The 18,691-nt window shown below is 45.2% G+C and overlaps 1 long non-coding RNA gene across 1 annotated transcript; it reads right to left on the minus strand.

Moving 5' to 3' along the window:
* Positions 1 to 6,529: 6,529 nt before the first annotated feature.
* LOC136631623 (uncharacterized) lies at positions 6,530 to 13,785 on the minus strand. The gene is made up of 3 exons (XR_010793068.1): positions 13,712 to 13,785; positions 10,145 to 10,206; positions 6,530 to 6,634 (listed from the first exon to the last, which is right to left on the minus strand). It is a non-coding gene; the product is annotated as an uncharacterized lncRNA (long non-coding RNA).
* Positions 13,786 to 18,691: the final 4,906 nt, after the last annotated feature.

Here is an 18,691-nt window from a genome sequence, read left to right on the forward strand (position 1 = left end):
TTGCCTCGTGCACCTTGCTCACCTGTTAGGCATTTAGATAGTAGCCTATTACTATTGGTTATGGTTTTAATTATGTGTTTTGTGATTGGTCATTGTTTGTATTTAATATGTGTACCACTGTCTAGATGTCCATAAAGGGGTCAAAACGTTGCTGTCTATGAGTCGGGGAAGATTAAAGATATATCTTGCTCGATGTTTCTGCACCATGTATGCTGCCTTCTTGTGATTTATACCTAGGACAATGCAACAGCTGTTGCATATATCAACCGACAAGGTGGAACCTGCAGCACTCAGGTGATGGCAGAGGCGGCCCGCATCCTAACCTGGGCCGAGGTCAACCTACTGGCATTATCAGCAATATACATACCTGGAGTGGACAGTTGGGTCACCGACTACCTAAGCAGAATGACGGTAGATCTAAGTAAGGGGGTAATTCATCCAGACATCTTTCAGCAACTTTGTCATAGCTGGAGACAGCCAGACATGGACCTCATGGTTGCCAGGCTCACCTGCAAGATCTCGTAGTTCGTATTGAGGTCCCAGGACCTTCGGGCCTTAGCAGTGGATGCCCTTATCATCCCGTGGTCCAGATTTCTGTTCCCGTACCTATTACCACCTATACAGGATTACCAAGAAAACCAAGAAGGAGCATATTCCTGGGCTGCTCATCGCTTTGGATTGGCCGCGTCAGGCATGGTACGCCAAATTAATAGATCTGCTTGTTGACGTGCTGTGGCGTCTTCCACTCTGAGAAGATCTTTTCTTGCAAAGGCCCCTCTTCCACCAGCATTTACTAATGCTGTGTTTGATGGAGTGGAAGTTGAATCCACGGTGTTGAGAGTTTGAAGATTCATGGTTATCTGCACCATGAATACAGCGCGGAAACAGTCATCTTCAAAGATTTACCACCGCGCCTGCAGGCATTTCTTCGGCTGGGGCAAACATCAATACGTGCATCCCATGCAGCTCCAGCTTCCCAAAATCCTTGCCTTCTTGCAGGCCAGCTTAAAGTTGGCACTCATATAATGAAGAGTGCACCTGCAGCACTACTATATCACCCACTCTGGGTCGGGCAGTCAGTTATGCATCACGCAGAGTGGGCCCTTCACAAACTCGATCTTGTTCAAGCTCTGAGAATTTATTTGGTGCAGAAAGCCTTGTGCCAGCATTCTGACGCCCTGTGTGTGCTTCCCGAGGACGCACACTGTGGTCACACCGCCTCCAAGGGCACAATTTCACGCTGGATTTGTTCAGCGGTGGCTAAGGTTAATTGGTCCAAGGGCCAGACTCCCCCCTTATGAGTGACTGCTCACTCGACCAAGGCTGTGGGAGCATCATGGGCAGTACGCCAACGGGTGTCTGCCGCGCAGTTGTGTAAGGCTGCTACATGGTCCGCTATGCACACTTTCACCAAATTTTACAGGGTGCATATGGTGGCATCGGCTGATGCTGTCCTCAGCTGCAAGGTTCTACAATCAGCTATTGTCTGACAGCTGCCACTCATTATAATACCCACCCAAAGAGACTGCTCGTGTACTTCCCACTGTATACTGTATCCCCGATATCCCTACAAGAAAATGTGAATTTTCAGTTACCGTAAAATTCTTTTTTTGACCAGGATATAGGAGATACAGCACCATCCTTTTATTGTTATAGCAAGTTATGTGGATCATTGTTGGAGCCCTCAGTTCTCAGATTTCACATGATGTTACTAGTATCATGCTGTTCTGTACCGTATCATTGTGTTTCACGGTTTTGGTTATGCTTCTCTGCTAGGACTTCTACTACTGCTTGCTGACAAACTGAACTTCCCCAGCAGGCAGGAAGGGGTATAGATGAAGGAGGAGTCAACTTGTTCAAGCTTTATGTCGCCTCCTTGTGGCAGCTACTACCCCCTCTATCCTGTATCCCTGATATCCTGGTCAAGGAAAAGATTGTACGGTAAGTAAAAAATCTTGTTATGTCTACTAGGCCTCTGCTGGGTGCTGTATAGCACATGCTGCTCTGTCTGGTGTTCTCTCTTATGTAAGCTAGATGCTGCGGAGCCCTCACTGTTCTCATGTCCTCTCTTATCTTTGCTAGGCCTCTGCTTTGTATTGTGGAGCCCTTACTGCTCTCCTGTTCTTTATCATGTCTACTAGGCCTCTGTTGGGTGCGGCAGAGCACTCGCTGCTCTCATGTTCTCCCTTACGTCTGTTAAATGTCTGTCGGGTGGTGTGGAACTCTTACTGCTCTCATGTCTAGTAGGCCTCTACTGGGTGCTGGGGAGCAGAGGCCTAGCAGGCATAAGAGAGAACATAAGAGAAGCACGTGCTCTACAGCACCCATCAGAAGGCCTAGTAATCATAAGAGAGAATATGAGAGCAGTGAGGGCTCTGCAGCACCCAGCAGAGGCCTAGTGGACATGATGAGAGCAGTGAGAGTTCCACAGGCACCCAAAATATGTTTAACAGACATAAAGGAGGAACTTGAGAACAGCATATGCTCACAGCACCCAGCAGAGGCCTAGTAGACATAAAAAAGAACAAGAGATCAGTAAGGCTCCACAACACACATCAGAGCCCTAGCAGGCATAAGAGAACATGAGAGCATTGTATGCTCCGCAGCACCCAGCAGAGGCCTAGCAGACATAAGACAGGATATGGGAGCATTGCGGGCTCCGCATCACCCAGCAGAAGCCTAGCAGACAGAAGAGAGGACATGAGAGCATTGTGTGCTCCGCGGCACCCAGCAGAGGCCTAGCAGACAGAAGAGAGGCCATGAGAGCAGTGAGTGCTCCGCATCACCCAACAGAGGCCTAGTAGACATAAGAGAACATGAGAGCAGTGAGGACTCCGCAGCACACAGCAGAGACCTAGCAGACATAAGGGAGGTCATGAGAGCAGTAAGGGCTCCAAAACACACAGCAGCAGCCTAGCGAACATACGAGAGGACATGAGAGCAGCCTGTGCTCCACAGCACCCAGCAGAGGCCTAGTAGACATAAGAGAGGACATGAGACCAGTGTGTGCTCTGTAGCATCCAGCAGAGGTCTGAGATCATGTGGTGGCAGCTGTTTGAGAATTGTGACTAGAGTGCTGTCCCTATGGTGGGAGAGGAACACATTATTAAGAGGCAATGAAAGGGCCCGGTTGATGGGGGCTGCAGCTGGTACACCGAGAAAGACACAGATCACGTGGAAGGAAAGGTAGGCTCCCTTACCACAGGGAGTAGATCCCGAAATAGATGACATCAAAATGAATCAACAACATCGTCTGTGAGGCCGACCTATAGTGCTTGAGTATGCGCACACTTGACACACTTCATGGACTGACTGAGGAATGTGACTAGTGATTAGTTGTTGATATGTACACTGGTAAAGTGCATATTAACATGGTGCACTGGTTATGTTAATGCTGTCTACGTTCTTGTATGGTTGAGTACTTCGTAGAGATGCTACGTTCAATAGAGAAGCTATAATATGGAAGTGATACACTTCTGTTTTGATGTATCTTTAGTGGAGTGTAGGTGTAACTCCAAGTTTACATGTAAATGAGAGATTCTTTGCATTACGTGAAGGCGGCCCATATGCTACATTGATGCTGCCATGTTAGAGCATCCCGTGGAGCGCCAGAAATAAAGTATGCTAATAAGTTTAGACCGCTTATTGGTGTTAAGACCCAGTTAAAGTTATTATGTAACATTCAAGCACCGTGCCCTCCTGCGGAGTGGAAATCTTTATCAAGTTCCAGTTCAGTAAAATGATATATATTTTTTTAAAAACTGGCGTTCGTCTCCATCTGTCAGCCATCCTGAAGTTGTTTTTGTTTCACCATTGGTGATAACTGGCCAACGACAGCAGCATATCGTCAGAAGAAAAGCCATGGACTCGTAGAAGGGAGACATAATATTTCAACTTTAGAAAGTGTTTGTGGAGCCTCATTTGCAACATACAATCACAGAGGTGAGGGAAAAAAAACAAACACATTATTCACAGAAAAAGCCAAAAATGCAATACCTGAGTCTGCAAAGCAGACACGGTCACCATAGGCACGATCGCCATAAGGCAGGCACAATCGCCACCGGCATAATCGCCGTAGGGCAGGCGCAATGGCCATAAGCCCTGAAGATATGCAGTCAGCCAGACAATAATGTGGAGGAGCAGCTTGTTCCTGGCAGGCTAGTATGCAGTCACCCACTCAACCCAGTCTGGCTGACTGCATATGTCCAGGGCTTACGGCCATTGCGCCTGCCCTACGGCGATTGTGCCTGCCTTATGGCGATCGTGTCTGCTTTGCAGACCTTCAGGTATTGTATTTTTGGCTTTTTCTGTGAATAATGTGTTTGTTTGTTTTTTCCTCACCTCTGTGATTTTATGTAATTTATAGTGAGTTAGCGTAGGTACTGACGGAAGTGGTGTGGCCCCGGCGCGGCCCGTCAGCCTATGCGTTTTGGCCAAAATGCAGTACCAACACCCGCATTTTATTAGTATGCATTAGTACTTTTGTATGTAGTTTGCTAGTTGGTGGGGGAGCCCAAGATGTCAGCCAGTGTGGCCCACTTTAGGGTGCGTTCACAAGAGCGTATATCGGCTCGGTTTTCACGCCGAGCCGATATACGTCCTCCTCATCTGCAGGGGGGGAGCCTGCAAGAGCCAGAAGCAGGAACTGAGGCTCCCGCCCCCTCTCTGCCCCTCTGCACTATTTTCAATGAGAGGAGGCGGAACACGGTCGGGGCTAAGGTCCGCGAATTAGCCCCGCCCCCGTCCCGCCTCTCTTCATTGCAAATAGTGCAGAGGGGTGGAGAGGAGGCAGAGAGGGGGTGGGAGCTCAGTTCCTGCTCCTGGGCTCTTCCAGCCTCCCCACCCTGCACATGAGGACAACGTATATCGGCTCGGCGTGAAAACCGAGCCGATATACGTTCGTGTGAATGCACCCTTAGAGATACAGGGCAACCCGCTGTTATATCAGCCAGGGTGGATATCCTGTATGGTGGGTCACCATCCATCTGTGGCTGACATCTTTGGTATCGTTCACATGTTCAGGCTATTAGTATATGCAGTCACTCCTCCCCAATCAGGGCTGGGTTGAGTGGGTGACTGCATATTAGCCTGCCAGGAACAAGCTGCTCCTCCACATTATTGTCTGGCTGACTGCATATCTTCAGGGCTTATGGCCATTGCGCCTGCCCTACGGCGATTGTGCCGGTGGCGATTGTGCCTGCCTTATGGCGATCGTGCCTATGGCGACCGTGTCTGCTTTGCAGACCTTCAGGTATTGCATTTTTGGCTTTTTCTGTGAATAAAATCATTTGCAACATACAGTTCAGTTCTGGTCACAAGTGTATGGGAAGAAAGCCATGGAGATAGCAAGGTACAAAGAACAGCAATTAAACTGATAAGGGGCGTGAAGGAAATATTAAAAGAAGTACAGTAAGTACAGAAATGTATGTCTTCCTAGAACAAAATCACATCAACATGTATTGAAATGTACAGAATTCTTTCTTTGATGGTGTTCCAGTCTGATTGCCTCTCAGGATCAGAGGGCAAAGGTCTCTTTTTTTAGGGCAGACTGGTTTGTGCCTTATGTTTTTTTTCACTTCCTCTTGATCAAAAGAGGAAAACAAATTCCAAAGTATACTATACTATTGCAGTTTAGTATACTATAGTATTACAGTATTACATTATACTGTAAGAGCAATCAAACAATCATATGTTCAAATCCCCTGAAAAGTCTCAAAATGCGTAAAAAAAAAGTTCTTAATTCGTTATAAAAAAAATGTAAAAAAATTTTAATAATCCCCTTTTTCCCAGTAGTTGCATCACAAAAAAAAAATTGGTATCACTGCGTCCACAAAATCCAAATGATCAAAATATCACACTTAATTCTGCACGGTTAATGCCATCAGAAGAAAAACAAAATGTGCAGTGCCACAATTGCACTTTTTTGATCATCCCCTAGCATCATTAATCTCAGCATATAAGGGGTTAATAGTGGGAATCAGTGTTCTCACCAAATCCCACTATTGCAGTGGGAGGCCGGCTGTCAGTCACAGCTGGCTCCTCCTACAGATGGCGCAGGCTCAGAAGCTGAGCCTGCTCCATACGTATTTTGTAACTATATGTCATTTTGCTGGAACCCCTTCCCACCCGGGATGTACTGTATATATACATATACTGTAGTGGGAAGGGGTTAAAGTGGTTTTCCCAGAATCAACCTATCTTCTTAGAATATGAAACAAGTATCTGATTGGTGGGGGTCCTACCATTGGGCCACCCAGCGATCAAGAGAAAGGCCTGTATTCCCCAATAAGAATGGGAATCTTGGCAAACTCTGGTAGTCTTACAAAGAGGAGTGCAGTGTGCATGCTTGACCATCACTCCATTCATACAGGGGGACACAGGACACCATTCTTATGATCGTGGGGGTCTCAGCGGTCTGAATCCCACCGATACTATGGCTAGGGGATACATTTAAATGGGATAACCTCTATAAGTGTTCTGAAGCAACGGAAGTTTAAATGTATAGTATGACAACAGGGATATTTCTGACCTTTTTCTGAAGACGACACCACTTCTTGGTTTTCTTTGATGTTATGAGTTTTAGTCTTTTCTGTAGATCCCAAGGGTGTTCCTTCTCTACCATATACCAATCGCACTAGACAAGCACAAGACACATTACTGTATACAAATGCAAAACAAATTGTGGGACTTAAAACTTAAGTGAAGTATCGATTGATTGTGACTAGTTAAATACACTGACGTGCCATAATTCATGGAAGAGTGATATGTAAATTTATAATAATGAAGTGCTGTTACCTCAGGGAATGGCTTGGGAATGCCCACACCTGTATAAATTGGGAGGGATTATCTTGTGAACGAGGCTGAACATTGGCCAGCATGCTCATGGCAAAGCGAATGCATCAATGAAGGCATTACCACCCACAGTGAACAGCACAGCGGCCGCCCACAGGTGCTTAATGATCGCAACCAGTGGAGCCTCACTAGAATGGTCTGTGTGAATAGACAAATTACTCCAGCAGAAACTCTATCCAAATTCAATGAAGGAGGCCCAACACACATATCCTGCAGGTCACTGCACTGTTCTTTACCTTCCATGGGACATGGGGGAAGGCGACCAAGCAGAGCACCTCTGTTACCATCACAACACCAAACACAGTGCCTCATGTAGGCTCGTGAAGTAACTGGACCCTGAAAAACTGGTAACATGTAGTGTGGTCTGAAGAGTCACGGTACCAATTGTTTTGGGCTGATGGTAGAGTTCATGTGTGGCACAGATCCCATGAAGCCATGGTCCGCAGTTGTCAATTAGGCACTGTGCAGACTGGTGGTGGCTCCATACTGGTGTGAAGTGTTCCCATGGAATGCGTTGGATCTACTGGTCTACCTACCTAAACACGTCATTGACCAGTGCCTGCTACGCTTCACTGCTTGGTGACCATTTTGCAGCCCTTCATGGACTTCATGTAACCCCATAATGATGGGATATTCCAGCAGAATATAATGCACCGTGCCATCGGGTCCAAGTTGTCCAGAACTGATTCGAGGAGCATTCTTGAGAGTTCCTACAAATGTTGCGGTCTGCATGTTCACCCAACATGAGCCCAATTAAACATTTATGGGATGTGATGGAGAGGTGCATGCCCATCTAAGATCCTGTACCTACAAATGCCACAGAGCTGTGAGGGGTTATCTGTACGTCTCAACATCTCTCCAGATGTCTTCTGTCCACATGTGGAATCAATGCCATGTTGAGTTGCTGCACTTTACAGGGCTAGAGGGGTCCTGCATTTTCATTACAGAATCATGCCTGTTTTTAATGCAGTGACCACTATAGTGGAGGAGAAGAGAGCATGCCATGTAACCAGATATCTCCTGTATAGAATTATATATGTACAGCTGCTATACATCTCCTGTATATAGTAAAATACACCATGCTGGTATAACCTGGGTATCTTCAGTATATGATTACACACTTAAAATAATTAAAGAATGCATCAAACCTGCACGCGGTTTTCAAAACATTGCATGTATTGTTTAAATCCACATGTGGTTTTTAATAATCTATGCAGTTTTTTACTCTTCAAAAATGCAACAAAAACCATGAATGGAGCCTAAAGGGCTACAAACACATTTTAATATAGTTTAGGAAATGAGTCATGTTTGGAAAGCGTATGCCAAGGGGCTAGATCATCTTTGTAAATATGTTTTGCAGCTGTATGCAGCATGGTTTAGGTATGGGTACAGGTACAAGTGGGGGCAGGGGAGGGCCCGAGCTGAACTTTTGCACCCGGTCCCTAAGCCTTTAGCTATGCTCCTGGCAGTGACACCTGAGGACCCGTAGATCTGAAGCATCCAATTTTGACCGTCGACCTTGTCTTTTGTGCACGTGAAAGTTTCCAGATTCTCTGAGTCTTTTGATGATATTTTGTACTGTAGATGGTGGAATACTCAGTCTTCAAAATTTTATATTGAGGAATATTTTTCTGAAATTGCTTCATAAATTTTACATTAAATGTTAGTTTACGCAGACTGGTGAACCTCTGACCATCTTTGCTTCTGAGAGACTCTGCCTCTCTAACATGCTCTTTTTATACACAGTCATGTGATTTCCCAATCCCAATTATTGTGAGATATGTTGCTACCATTAATTTTTTTAAATGAAATGGAAAAATGTCTCCCTTTCCCCTTCTGATATGAGTTCTATTGTGAATAAATTATGGTTAGATGAGAGATCCAAATCATTGAACTGTTTATTTCTTTACATTTTAAACAGCATCCCAACTTTTTAGGAATTGGGGTTGTATATGTGTGGTGATCTTCTTTGGCATGCTTCAATTTTAACCTCTTTATCAACGAGCATCCCAACAGCGAAAAGCTGGAACAATGTGTGGCCTGGAAAATATCTTCTCATGTATGGGCGGCTTTAACCACCTCAATTTTTTTGTCATCTACCAAAATTCTGGGTGCTTTCTTATAAGATTGGTATAGTTCCAGCACGCTATGACACGGCATAGGATATATGAAAGAGGATACTTTCTTTCATCCCAATGACACCAATAGAATATACTGAATTGGCCTTTTTTAGAAAGCCCCATGTAGAAGCCCGTTCGACCTCTTTTGGTCTTCAGATTTGTAGCAATTGATTGTGGCGTAGATTCAACGAGGTGATGAAATTATTCTGCAGGAATATCGGCCCCTGCGGACAGGAAACTTTGTGTAGTTGCTGCAGAATAGATGGCGGTGCTGACATGTTCTGACCAGCTGACAGGAAGGGTTCACTGATTTATGCTGCTTGTGCCAAATTCTGACCTCCAATCAGCACAGCAGAAATCTGGACCATCTGACCAGGAGATGTTTTTCCGCTGCTCAGTGATACAATTTTTTTTGCTCTGTTGCCCGCTGGAGTCTCACCTTTCTGTTTCTCTTAGACATAATGGCGCTGCAACTGGTTGTCTGCTATTATAGCCCCCTCTGTGCTATAGAACAGTGAGTTGTGCATGCAGACACATTATTTAGAGCTCCAGTGTTGCATTTGGCTGCTCCTGAATGTGCAACATCTGTTGTTCAGAATTATTTAGGTCATCCTCCTCTGACCCTTTGCAATGACAAAGTTTGCCTCCACAGGATCCCTTTTTAGTGGATGCTATCCCATGATCACACCATTCTTGGTATACTTTCCACTCATTTAGTCTAGCACCGATGATCAGGCTTCTTTCCTGCTGAAATTGCTGGATTTTCCAGTCTAATGTGGATTCACACTGGAAACGATCCATGAAAAACTTGTTACCTGATTTAACGATGCACTTTGGGGTCACAGGGATAATTTTCATACAGTGAGAGGGCTAGGGGCTCTAATAAAGTGACAATGGGCTTTAATAAAGGACCGTGGGCTCCAATACGGGGGCCGGGGACTCCAATTAAGGGTCTAGCGCTAATAAATTGGCCTTTCAGTGTACATCATATTTGCCTATAAGCAGACTGACATATCGATTAGTCAGTGATTCCGCGCATGAGGGGCTCTGGTTGTACATCAATAAACCAATATTATACAAGCCTTTTTGAGGTTTGGAAACTGAAATGGACTTTGGGAAATCAGGATTGGTAGGAGATTTGGCTTACTCGAAACACAGGAGAGGCGACTTACCTATCATCAGTATAAACATCAGGTAATAGGTAGTTTCCATCTTTTTTTTCTTCTGCTCATTTCTACAAATAAAAAAAGAGTGTTAAAGACATTTTGGTAACACCTGTGTGAGATCCTGTTTGTAGCTTTACCTCTACATATTTGGAAAGGAAGAACAAATCAAATCTCAGATCCTTTTTTTTATTTATTTCAATGTATGTGGCAATAATTCAGATCAGAGATTTTTTTTTTTTCATTTTCTTGTCCTAGCCCTCCAAGAGCCATAACTTTTACATTTTTCCATTGACATAACTGTATGAGGGCTTGTTTTTGTTTCAGGACCAGTTGTATTTTTAATCCATTTAATGTACCATATAACATACTAAAAACTTTAAAATTTTTAAGTGTGGAGAAGTAAAAAAAAAAGTAATTGCGGCATTTTTGGTGGGTTTAGTTTTTCCAGCATTCAGAATGCAGTAAAAATTATTTATGAACTTTGTTCTATGGGGAAGTACGGTGATATCAACGTTTTATAGGATTTTAATGTTTTTCTAGTTTTAAAAGTAAATAATATTTTTTCTTAAGGAAAAATTGCTTTTGGCGGCCTTATTCTGAGACCTATAACATTTTACATTTTTTGGCCAATGGGCTGTGAGAGGGCTTATTTTCTAGCCAGCTTTTGGGTGAGATGTAGTATTTTGCCACCATTTTGGGAAGCATAAGTCTTTTTGATCACTTTTTATTCAAATTTTTTGGGAGCCGGGATACCAAAAAATATTGTAATTCTGGCATTCCATCCTTTTTTTCTTATTTACGGTCTTCACCATATGGAATATTTTAATAGTGCGGACAAAATGTGTGGGTATTTTTTTAAATGTTCAGATTTTTTTACTAGAACCTCCATACCTGCATGCATTACATCTTGTATTAAAGCTAGAAGCAGTACAACTGTATACTAGAGTCTCTATACCAGTATCACATCTTATATGCAAGCTAGAGGCGGCCTAACAGGGTGCTAGAGCCCCCATGCCCGCTCATATCACATCTTGTAGCCAAGCCAGAGGCTGCCCAACAGGGTACTAGAGCCTCCATGCACACCTGTATCACCTCTTGTATCCAAGCTAGAGATGGCCCAACAGGGTATTAGAGCCCCTATTCCCACCCATATGACATCTTGTATGCAAGCTAGAGGCAGTCCAATAGGGTACTAGAACCTCCATGTATGCCCGCATCACATCTTGTATCCAAGCTAAGGGCAGCCTGCAGCGTACTACAGCCTCCATGCTCGCCCGTATCATATCTTGTATCCAAGCTAGAGGTGGTACAACAGTGTACTAGAGCCTCCATGCCTACCTCTATCACATCTTGTATCCAAGCTAGACGTGGTACAACAAGTTACGAGAGCCAATATTCCTGCCCATATCACATCTTGTAGCTAGAGGCAATATAACACAGTACTAGAATCTCCATGTCCATCCATATGCTATGTTGTATCCAAGTTAGAAGTGGTACAACAGGGTTCTTCAGCCTCCATGCCCATATTGCATCTTTAATCCAAGCTAGAGGTGGCCTAACAGTGTACTAGAGCCCCCATGCATGCCCATATCACATCTTGTGTACAGGCTAGAGGTGGTACAACAGGGTACTAGATCCTCCATGCCAGCATGTATCACATCTTATATCCAAACTATAGATGGCCCAACAGGGTACTAAAGTCCCCATGTCCGCCCATATTTCATCTTGTATACAAGCTAGAGGTGGTACAACAGGGTACTAGAACCTCCATTCCCGACATTATCACATCTTGTATCCAAACTTGAGGCAGCCCAATGGGTACTAGAGCCTCCATGCCTGCCAGTATCATATATTGAATCAAAGCTAGAGGTGGCCAAACAGGTTACTAGAGCCTATATGCCTGTCCATATCACATTTTGTATCCAAGCTAGTGGAGGTACAACAGGGTACTAGAACCTCCATGTCCCCTGTATCACATTTTGTATCAAAACTAGATGCTGTACAGCAGGGTACTAGAGCCTCCATGCCTGTCTGCATGACATACTGTATCCAAACTAGATGTGGTACAACAGGGTACTAGAGCCTCCATGCCTGCCCAGGTCACATCTCGTATCCAAGCTAGAGGCGGTACAAGAGGGTACTAGAGCCTCCATGCCCACCCGTATCACATCTTGTATCCAAGCTGGAGGCAGCCCAATGGGTACTAGAGCCTCCATGCCTGCCAGTATCACATCTTGTATCCAAGCTAGAGGCGGTACAACAGGGTACTAGAGCCTATATGCCCATCTGTATAACATCTTGTATCCAAGCTAGAGGTGGTACAACAGAGTACTAGAGCCTCCATGCCTGCCTGTATCATATCTTATATCCAAGCTAGAGGCGGTACAACAGGGTACTAGAGCCTCCATGCCTGCCTGTATCATATCTTATATCCAAGCTAGAGGCGGTACACCAGGGGATTAGAGCCTCCCTACAAGGAGTCAGTTCTCCACAATAAATTACTCTTTTTCTTTGATATTGTAAGCCCTTAGTTATATCAATGTTACAATCACACAAAAATATTTGAAAGCGCTCACCTCTACTCCCAGCAGGAATTTCCCTTTCCTTTAGGCCGCCTGCAGTCGGGAAGAAATTCCGCGGCGGGATTTCCCGCGGGATTTCCGCCGCTGGAAGCCTGCATAGGATTGTGTTAACAAACGCAATCCTATGCAGACGGCCGCGGTTTGGCGCCACCTTCGAGCCCCGCACAGAAACGTCACTCACCCAGCTCCGGTCTGCAAATGCGCCGGCTGCCTGGCAGCCGGCACATGAAAGATCTGGAGCTGCGGGGCGCGGGTGAGTACGCGCTGCTCTCTGCAGGCGCTCGGGTTGGGTCCCGCGGCGAAAATTCTTGCTGCCGGATCCGACCCGGCCGTCTGCAGGCGGCCTTATAGTAGAGTCTGCTCTATATCAGAGGAAACTTAGCTTCTCGTCTGTTGCCGCTTGATCCAGCCGGCCTCTTTAGCAGATATGCAAATAATGGAAGCTTCGGACTAGCATTAAAGCGAGCTTTCTTCTTTATTTATGCACACATAATCTATCATCATGATGCTGTGAGTCCGAAGCTTCCATTATTTACAATCACACACAAAGTTTCATTCGATTCCAACAACTGCTTCTAGAGGAAGGAATGGTTTCTGACATTGAGTGTATATCATTCAGGCAAAGGGACAATCTTTTGGTCTCTAACAAGTAGTGGAAGGTTGTAGACAAGTTTAGGATATATATCAAGAGGTTTCCAGCAAAAATGTGATGCGACTGTCTCTTTTTGAATTCAGGTATGTCAACCAAATCAAGTGAATCAACTTGAGAGAGAAGAAATGTGACTGGTGTTGCAGCATTACATTACAGTCACACAGAGTAAGTTTCATCCATTCCAACAAGGTTTTTTGGGGTTTTTTTGATAACGAGTGTATAATGAGACCATATTCATTCCTGCACATGACCCAAACATTGCAGTAAGACACACATATATATAATACAGAGATAATAAGCCGATAAATCATTAAGAATCCAATGTAATTTCAACCTCACCATCATGGCTGGGACGGACGGGATCTCCTGCATTCACTTTCACTTAGTACTCCACACCCTTCCAGGCGTTTCCTGCAACAATAAATTATCCTTTTGCTCGGATTCTGTAATCAGTTACTTACATAGGTCAACATTACAACCACTGAGGGAAAGCTTTGTTACATTCCAACAACTTGTAGATGAGGGATTGGTTTTGACAATGAGTATATTATGGCTGTTATGCCGCACGGGGAACGGTAGAGCAAAAAAAAAAAAAGCCAGAATTGCTAATTATCCGCCTTTCAGAAAATGCAATAAAAAAAATTATCAAAATAGTTGCATACAGTCTTCATCATAGGAATGTACGATGCTCGGGGTCCCGGTCAGGAGACCTGTGGTCAGGCTGTGACGCACTTCTGTTGCGGACTCAAAATAGAGGCCAAAATACGGCAGCGTGTCACCTTATCACCACACAAGATTATGGTAGAACTATATCTCCCAGCATGTCCTGAATGTCCAGAACTATCAGGCCACAGTGGGAGTTGTAGTTCTATGAAAATCTGAACGCAGGACCTACAGTGTGATAGAACTACAACTCCCAGCATGCCCAGACAGTTGCAGACTGATAGCATGCTGGGAGTTGAAGTAGGTTGAACTCCCCCACCAGCGTTTTACCCCCTAGTCATCTTTCCTCCACTGGCATTAACCCCCTGTGATTCTGGAGGTGAAGGGGCTGCTCTCTTGCCTCCACTGCAGACAAATCACATAGGAAAGGCCCTGCGGTGGTCATGCCACTGATGTCACTGCAGCTCCTTCATCCATTGTACTTCAGTAGCTGCACTGAGGAGCTGGGGGGAGGTGTGGACATGTCCCAAAACTGGGACTATACTACAAAATATGGGACTGTTGGGATGACTGCATAAATGTGGCTTTACAAGGGGCAACTATTGTCTAAACACTCTCTCAAAATAATCGTTAAAGTGTACAAATGACGGTTGCTTGTGCGCTTCTATGCAGAGTGATTGTAGTTCATTTGTTGTTCAAGTTCAGTCACTGAACGAACTGTTGGGAGCTTTTACATGGGCTGAAAAATCGTTCATCAACTAGTTAAGGGGCAAAAAGTTCTTTGACGGGCATGTATTTGCCATTTTAAGCCCCCCCCCCAACACACGCTCACTCGTTGCCAGATCCCCTGAACACACATGAATACGTTTGAGCGGTCTTCCAGAGAACACTCGCTGGTTTAAATGATCGCTCACACTTACTGGATTTGTGTTTAAGGGAACCAATGAGTCTTCAGAAAAAAACAAAAAGGCAGGAGCCAATCAGCGTTCAGTAGGCGGATCACACCCAACAAACACACACCTCCCTGCAAAGTTATTGGCTAGCCATTGAAAGACAATGATGACCTGTTTACGCCAGACACTAATCAATCAGCGACTATTTTCAGGTGAGATGAAACAAAGCGACTAGTGAACGAATTCTCACACATCACCCAATTGGTGGCCGTATTCACACAGAAGAATTATCGTCTACATGTATTCCATCGAGCAACTATTTGGATCATCGTTGTCCCATAAAGCCAACTTTAAACAGAGGACTCTCACTAACAAGAACTGAAACACACACAGTGTCACTTATAAATGAAGAATATTGCTGCGGCGGTTCTGTGATCTGTTCCTTCCTAGTAGGCTGGATTCACACGAACATATATTGGCTGGGTTTTCACGCCCAGCCGATATACGTCGTCTCTCTCTGCAGGGGGGAGACTGGAAGAGCCAGGAGCAGTGCTCTGAGCTCCCGCCCCCTCTCCGCCCCTCTGCACTATTTGCAATAGGGAGAGGTGGGATGGGGCGGGGCTAATTCTCGGAATTTAGCCCCCCGCCCCCGTCCCGCCTCCTTTTTATTGCAAATAGTGCAGAGGGGCGGAGAGGAGGCAGAGAGGGGGCGGGAGCTCAGTTCCTGCTCCTGGCTCTTCCAGCCTCCTCCCCCCCCCCCGCAGTTGAGGACGGCGTATATCGGCTCGGCGTGAAGACCGAGCCGATATACGTTCATGTGAATCCAGCCGTAATCTGGTTCAAGTCTTGTATTTGGTTCTCTTCATCTTCTGATCTGGTGGGAGTGGTATTTGGTGAGACTTGCTTGGTCTCATCTGTGGGTAATTTAGGAGGACTATTTAATCTGGCCTTGCGCTTAGCTCATTGCTGTTTAATTCAGTCTCCATTTGACTGTGGTGGAAATTTGAGGTTGGTACTGGATCTCCTGCTTTCCTGATTCTTCACCAAGCTAAATACTGAAGTTACTATTTTTGATTTCCAGTTCTCTGTTTTTGTTTAACCAGTGTTTTGAGTGGACTTGAGGTCTGTTTGTTCACAGCCCGTGAGTCTTTTAGGTTTTTGGATCCAGCGCATTGTAATTGGATGTAAAACATATATTCTTATCTTGGGGATCTGATTCAATGTGGTGAATGCGGGTCCGCATCTTGGAGGAGAATGAGTGAAGGGGGTCTATGTAGAAGTGCATAGAGAGAGCCACAAACATGCATGCCCACTTCTCCACTTACTCTTTGCTTGGATGCTGCCACATTGGTGAGGGATCTGCATCTACCAGACATATATGCAGATTCTGTCAATATACGATGGATGTCTGGGGGGTGAATTCCTACTACACCAATGTGGAACCAATAGTACTGCAACGCATTATAGCTATTCTGGTTCAAGTGTCCTACAGGAACTTAAAAAAAATAACTAAAATTTTTTTTAAAGCATGAAGAAAAAGCTACAAAAAAATCCCTTTTGCATAAAAAAAAAAAGATAAAACCCTCCCATATATTTGGTACAATATCTCCCATAGCATGAGTAAAAAAAATTGCAAATATGCAATTACACTGCATATACAATGCATTCCGAATGCAGCCATAGAGAACAGGGCTCTTACATGCGTAATACGTGGAAAAATAGAACATGATGTGCTTTTTCTTTTAGGTGCCTAACGTACACAATACATATCCGAAAGTGGGAGTGGAACTGCTAAACTGCTGCCCCCTTGCTGGCTCTAAGCAAGGAAAGGGGGTGGGATGGGGCGGGAGCTAGTGTGCTAAGCTCCCATCCCCTCTCCGCCACTTGTCGGCTCCCGCCACCTCCCCATTGCAAACAGCCATCAAGGGGTGGAGAGTAAGAAAGGGGGGTGGTAGTTTAGCAGACACGCTGCTAAACTCCCTCCCACCTCCCTTCTCCGGCAGCTACCATAGACTCCCATAGGAGTCTATGGGAGCCACCGCCGGCGTAAAAGTGTCTTGTTTGAAATGCGCACCGTATGCTCTATCTTGGCCGGCCAGGCGCTTTTACGCCGCAGAAATACGCCCATCTAAACTGATGCATTGTAAACCAATGCATCAAATGGGCAGCGTATATCGGCGGGGCGTGAAAGTGCAGCCGATATACGCTCATGTGAATAAGCCCTTATGCTGCAAGATTAACACTTAAAAAAAAAAAAACTATGGCAGAATTGATGCTTTCTCTCACCACCGTAAAAAAAAATGTTACCAATAAAAACTACAGTTCGCATCGTAAAACAAGCCCTCCTCCGGCCATGTCAATGGGAAAATAAAAAAGTTATTGCTTTTGAAAAGTGGAGATGAGGAAAAAAAAGTGTTGCATCTTTATGGCCATAATAGGCTAAGGGGTTATTATTATTCCCCATAGCGCACAATATGCCAGATATATAGTGCACATCTCAGCACCTCTGTGAACCTAAATAGAAATCTATGCCGGGTCCTGCTGTGCATGTCTAGAGATGTGAGCAAACCAAAAATTGGAGAAGACACTGCAGATCTGAGGCATTGATTACCCTGAGGGCGAGCACCCACTGGCGTTTGCGTTTCCGCGGGGAAAAAACGCAGCGTTTTTCGCGGCGTTTTCGCGGCTTTTCCATTAATTTCCATGGAGAAAAATAAGGACACATATGCAACTGACAGTTCCTATGTTAAAAACGCAAACGCAACGCAAAAAAAACGCCAGTGGACAGGAACACATGTTATCTCTATGCCTGTGCAGGAAAAACGCAAAACGCAGGTAAAAAAACGCCAGTGGGTGCTCGCCCTTAGGGCTCAATCACACAGGCGTTTTTTGGTCCGATTTGCAGACGCGCTTGCGGTCTGCAGATATATAGACCCAATGCTTAGCAATGGGATCGGTCACATGGTCGTTTTTTATGCGGATGTGCCGATGATTATATGACACAGCGATTCGCAGAACGCATGTAACTGCATTCTGCGCAAATCGGTGTACTTGTATATGCGCTCAATGGGGCCGGCGGCAGCAGCGCCGACCACATTGAGAACATATACTGAAGATTGTTCTCCTCTGCCACAGCTGTAACAGCTGTGGCAGAGAAGAACAATGTTCTCCCATTGAAGTCAATGGAGCCGGCAATACAGCCGGCTCCATTGTAAGCAATGGGCTGCCGGCAAGCGCTGTATTAATTTTCGGGGAAGGGCTTAAAATATAAGCCCTTCCCAGAAAACCATGCAAAAAAAGTGTAAAAAATATATATACACTCACGTTTTTGCAGCTGCCGGAGTTCAGCCGCGGCCGGCCGGCAGTTCTCCTGATTTAAAATTTCCGCCTGCTGAATGGGCTGGCTCTGATTGGTCACAGCCCTCATCCAATCAGAGGCAGCTCTCACTCACCCATTTATGAATTCATGAATGGGTGAATGAGTGCTGCTTCTGATTGGTCACAGTGCTCAGCCAATCAGAGGCAGCACTCATTTACCCATTCATGAATTGGCTGAGGGCTATGACCAATCAGAGTCAGCTGTGGCAGAGGATAGCGGGTAGCACTTGTGTGACTGAGCCCTTTCGGCTGATAAATGCTGCTAGCAGCGTTTTATTTTTCAGCCGTGACGCTGGCCTCGGTCACGCGTTTTTTTTTTGGAGCGCATCCGTTATGCGATCCGCAAATCGTGCGAAAAAATGCCCATGTGACTGAGCTCTAAGAG

The sequence above is a fragment of the Eleutherodactylus coqui genome, chromosome 6 (genome assembly GCF_035609145.1).
Source record: "Eleutherodactylus coqui strain aEleCoq1 chromosome 6, aEleCoq1.hap1, whole genome shotgun sequence".
Taxonomy (NCBI): domain Eukaryota; kingdom Metazoa; phylum Chordata; class Amphibia; order Anura; family Eleutherodactylidae; genus Eleutherodactylus; species Eleutherodactylus coqui.